Here is a 5,710-nt window from a genome sequence, read left to right as displayed (position 1 = left end):
GGGGAAAAATATTACCAGATCAAATGGAAATAATATTTACATTTCATACCACATTCCCACAGAAACCAGTGGACAGTGGTCAAACAGATAAGCACAAGACATTCTCACTTAATTTAACTTCTTCGCCGCTTAGTCATTGTGGTAAGGGATGAAATATGGAGCGCAAAAAAAATTATTTACCGTAGCATATCTCACTTATGAGACTTTATGCGGCACCTCAATTTGCACTATGATTGCTTATCTTACGTAGCCCGTCGATTACTTGCGATCAGGTTTATTCATGTGAACGCATTTCCACTGACCAGCCTTCGAGTCGGTCCAGAATGGGCCCGTTTGTGTTCGGTGCAGGAAAGCTTGGTAAATATTAGCAGGGACAGGTACGTCAAGCGACAGGTCGCCCATTTCGATGGAATTTCATTCCTGGGGACCACCGCGAAAAGGAATAAGAATTTTTTAGCAGCCTGCTCGATAAAGGGTTTATACATTTTGCAGACCAACAGCGGGCGCGATAAAGAACTCAAACATGTAAAATGTATGGATGTAAACATACGGGGTGCAACGGAACTGGTGGCTGGTGGGTTTTTGGTACTCGCAGGCAAGATAAGCTAACTCGCCTCCAAGCAGGTGGGAAACCAACTACAACAACACAGTTCTGCCTGTCACACCTCAATCATTCATTGATTAGCTGAGCCGACTAGCTGCACACGGCTATCAGCGTCACGTCATCGATACGGTGCGGTGCAAAAACAAGTGACTCACAGCCAAAAACAATACGTAATAATGCCTTATTGCTCGCTTTATCGCATGACTCGCCCGTTGCCGATTTTCTTATCACCGGAACATTACCACACGTCATTGATCGCGCTGGGGCTTGGGCGTACGGTCTGATGCTTAAGATTTGGTCTTGTATCACTTAAGTCGTTGGCCGTTTCTTTTATCGATTCCGGTTCTTAAGGTTCCGGTACGCATCCGGTCAGCGGAAATAGGTACTGATGAGTGGGCAAAGGCTGGAAGGCGTCCCATCGTTGACGTCACGAGTGAAGGATTCATGAGAAATTCACGGTATCTGAAGCTACTCATGTGTTTGGTGTTTTTTTAATGATTAAAACGATAACGTGGAAGCACGTGCATCTGTCTGTCTGATAATAAGTTGAGCTTTGTTTTTAACTCTCTTGAATGAAGAGCGGTCTTATCGGGAAGCTTCTGTCTCGATCAGGTGAAAGGTGTTTATGTGATGGTAAGATATGTTGATTAAAGCGTTTTCTGGTCTTTTCCGGATATCTTGTGATTTTTTAGGATTTTTTTCTTCATTTTCTTTCTTGGATTAATTTTTTGGATTTTCTCATGCAATTTGAAAGTTGAGGATGCATCATCGGAAGCTTTTTTTCTTTTCAAGATTATTAAAAGATACAAATACAAATCATATGAATTTACACTAAACCAACTTACGTCTTTTGCCACTTTCTACAAACTGATATTATTAAGGAAAAAATACTGCAATTTACTTATTTACTCTCTTAGTACAAAAACTTACCCTATTTACTGTTTTTTTTTTTTTAAGTACAAAACTCACCCCGAATCACACAACCCAACACACCCAAAAATGTATTTTTTTCGATTTTCTTAAGTTCCTTCCTCGGACTGCCTGATCGACCAGCTATGATCCAGCAAGACGCTCATTTGCAAACGAAACAGGTTTTGCTACCGTTACCCACAAGCCGTCAGGCATACGAAAGCGAAAGTAAAGAAAGAAAAGAAAAGCAGACGAAACGAAACAGGGAGAACCGACCGAGATGAAAAGAGGGACAGGGAAAATCGGTTAGTGAAATGGGGCCATTTCTTTTTCAAGGTTGAATCGCGAATGTGTGATGGCTGCTGTGGGCGCCATCCAAGCAACCCAGGCACACCTTGCTGGCTTACTCATGTATGGATTTTGCTTTTCACTTTCATTTCGTTTTCGTTGTGATCTTTGATTGCTTTGAGCGGCGGTGAGAAAGATGATACAAGGCAGATAGCCTATGCGATCCCTTAAAACGCGCCCCAAGTCGAGAGATGAGCATCATCAAATCGGCTAACGATTCGATTCGCTTTGATGCTCATGGGGGAGCCCAAGTGAGGACTGGGGCTGGGACGGATGAAACTGAGCCTCAACATATTTTCACGCTGGATCTGGGTCAATCTTTATATAATTGTTATAACCTGTTGATTCGCGCTTACCCGCCAAGTCAGCCAGCGAGCGAGACGAGATGAGAAGCGAACAACCCCCCAAGTGGCGCTTTGTCGCGTTCGTGCGAATCGTCGTGTTGCCGCATTAAGACGGTACCAACAGGTCTGTGTTTCTGTGTGCTGTGAGTGAAGTTTTAGCGTGAGCCACATTACGTGATTCATGTCCTGTTTATTTTGGAGTGAAGAGCTACTTCAGAGGAAGCTGGGAGCAAAAGAGAGATACAAAACGGCAAATAAACTATCATGGTCAGTATGTCAGGTCACGGATCGTGCTCGTGAAGGCGGGAAAAACGGGATATTGGATGTTTTTTTTTTCCTTCATCTTTCTCTCGCTGCCGAAACCTTTCCATCCGTTTTTGAGTGCCATGGTTTTTGAATGTCAGAGATGGTACCATGTTCGATTGGGAATACCCGATCAATGTAAAACCTGATCCTGTGGGATGTGTAGTAGTAGTGGTAGTAGTAGCAGCATCAGCAGTGGTAGAAGCCAAGTAACAGATTTTAATGCAGTGGAAGCATTTAGATATTGCTTTACCAAATCACACAAGAAAATCGAAAATATTCGCAGAATAACGATGAGGATGTGTCCAAGTAGTGACTTATTGAAACTTTCTTGAGAATAAAACAATTAATAAAAAAACACTTAAATTACTCGAAGCATCTAAAATCTTCAATCTTCACTATTAGATATACTACAATAGTTCACACGACAACAGTAAGCAATTATTGTCAAGTACTCCCTCCCCATCACAAGTGGAGCCTCATCGAAGATTCTCATCGTGGTTCTCATCGGGTAAAGTAGAAAGAAAATAAAAAGAAAAATAAAGCGCTTTACACGTTCAGTGGATGGTCATCAAGAGAATCGGATCGAAGGTGGAAGAAGTATTTCAATTTAATAATGATTACCCACGAGAGGGCCTCGCAGCCTATCCCGGTAAGTAGTAACGCGTGTCAGTGAAGTAATTTTCTATCCTCCTAGTCCCCTGTGCCTTGTGCAGCAGTAACGGGTAAGTGAAGGAAAAATCCGTCAACCGTGTGGTGTGGAGTTTGGAGTACATTAGGCAAATTATTTCTGTCACGAGCTGGCTTAGGGGATAGTGTCAATTTGTTGCTATTCGAGAAATCGTTCAGAAGAAGTATATTATTCAACAGTTCTTGATAGTGATGGGGTGATTTTTTGTTTCACTATGACAGAAGAGCGCTTGTTTTCTTGGTGAGCAAGAAATCAAAACCCCAACTTCTATCTTATTTGCAGTCGTTGGAGTTGTGGTCTCACCTAAATTGTCTTTTAATGAGCTTCGATTGACTATTAAGGGGAAGTTATTGATTATTCGTAATGTTTTATCCATTGCCTAACACAGTCAATCGAGTGATTAGATAGCCAGTTTCTAGAGGCTCGTCAATAATTATTCATAAACAGGTACTTCTGGTACGCCTTTCCACTTTATGTATCAATTTCTTACCACAAAATCTTTCCCAAACTATGAAAAGAACATGCAAGACGAATAAAATCACCTTTAACAGCCCCTATCGCGTGATACCTTCGTACTTTCGATTTTCCATCTAACTCTCTGCCACCTTTCACTCTCAATTGGCCGGCTAGGAATGCTAGCGGTACCATGCACCAGCAGCTCATTGGAACATCCACTATCGGGGTTGGATATGTCGGCGACTTCGTTGATCACGTTTTCTAAGAGCACGATCGGTGACCGTCTGGGATTGTTGTGATCCAAGATGTCATATGGATTGGACCAAACACTACGACGTGTTTCGATTTGCGTGGTCATCACAAAAAGGTCTGTGTGATCTAAGGGCTACTTCCCACAATCTCACGAAACACTTGAATTGTCTACTGGTAAAGGATGATCGCGTGATAGTCACGATTACGTCATTGGAGATTGGATTCCTTTTTTCGAAGTAGAATGAATCTCTATCGTGCTTCAGACAAAACATTAAAACATATTTGCATACTCTTGCCCTTTTCCATCAACGCATCGCTCTAGAGCGGTATCTAATTCAAAAAAAAGGAGAAGAAAGATTAACGCGAATTAAAAACTGCACCCAATCGAGAGTCCGATATCTGCTCCAGCCACAAACAACGATAAGAGCGCTCGGTCACCGGCACCGTTCATCGCAGGAAATGATTTTACTTATCAACTAAACCTCTAAAAGCCGCATTCGAGCCAATGCGAGTCTAGTTTGGCGCCATCGAAACCACCTGGCGGGAGACACCATTTGATAACAGACGCTTTTCCCGCCACTTCAACCGAAAGCCTTTAATTTCACACATGTGCTCTGCTGGACGGGCTGATGTAACTCGGAAAGCAAACGATTCGATTTCGGCGGTTTAGAAAGCATGGGAAAATTGCTCATTAAATGAAGCTTTGCGCTTCCACCAATGCTGCCAATTGAAATGGGGGACCCGTGTGCCAGTATCGTTGGTATCGATGGACTATCGTCAATTTTATCGCACATCGATTGTTTACCAGCGTTTCTACGGGTGCGTTCAAGCCAAAACAAAGCAAGAAATCTAGAAAAAAAAGGTAAAAGTTTGGATGAAAAGGGAATTAACGATGTAAGACGCACAACATTAACACATTGTGTACGAGCATGTCATATGCAAGGATGTGTTTGAGAAGGATCGTAAATGAAAACTTTCATCGTAAACGTTACGGTTCGAAAAGCGGCTGGCGAATGGAAAGTGTACGAATGGATATGTCTGCAGTTTTAAGGATAGCAAATGAAAGTTTACAGCAATAAAAGGATTTGGTTCCCACAAGTGGATAAAGTGTGTTTGGAAATTCTTTAAGGTATTTCAAGTGTGCAACTCTCATTACATCAACAAAGGCATTCGTAACGTGCAAATAGTTTTTTTAAACTTTAACTATTTCTATCGAAAATTTAATCTGAAAAATAGAAGGTTATTAATGAAAGGAGATAAACTTGAAGAACATAAAACTTAGAAAAATTAACAAGTCATGGCAGAAAAAAACATAGCAAATGCATAAACAAATTGTTCAACACGACTAAAACAACACACAAAAAAGTCTGGGAAACGAACTAAATCTTGAATGGAAAAGATGAGCAAAACTTGGAAAAAAAACTAACCGATGAAGAAGTAAATAAATAACTCAAAATAGTAAGAATGCATGAAGGATCAATCGTCAAAAAAAAAATTATCACCACTTATTTTACAGCTTCTAAAAAACCGATAAAATATATCAACAAAATAAATGTCTGTCTTTTACTGTAATTCAAATAATAAAATAAAGTTTACACCCTACTTTACATCGTCATTCAACTCTTGCACATAGTGTAGTTCTTGTACGTAACGGAAGTTCAAAATTACTCTGTGTTGATGCTTCCATGCTGCCGTTTCCCATGGTAACGGAAGCGATCAAAGAAACACGGCAGCATAATCGTCGAACAAGTTGCGTTGCCGCCGATGACACAAAGCCGGCTAAAACCGAAAACCGTACCGTTA

The sequence above is a fragment of the Anopheles maculipalpis genome, chromosome 2RL (assembly GCF_943734695.1).
Source record: "Anopheles maculipalpis chromosome 2RL, idAnoMacuDA_375_x, whole genome shotgun sequence".
Lineage (NCBI taxonomy): Eukaryota > Metazoa > Arthropoda > Insecta > Diptera > Culicidae > Anopheles > Anopheles maculipalpis.
The sequence above is the reverse complement of the archived record's forward strand: the minus strand, read 5'-3'. Positions refer to the sequence as shown.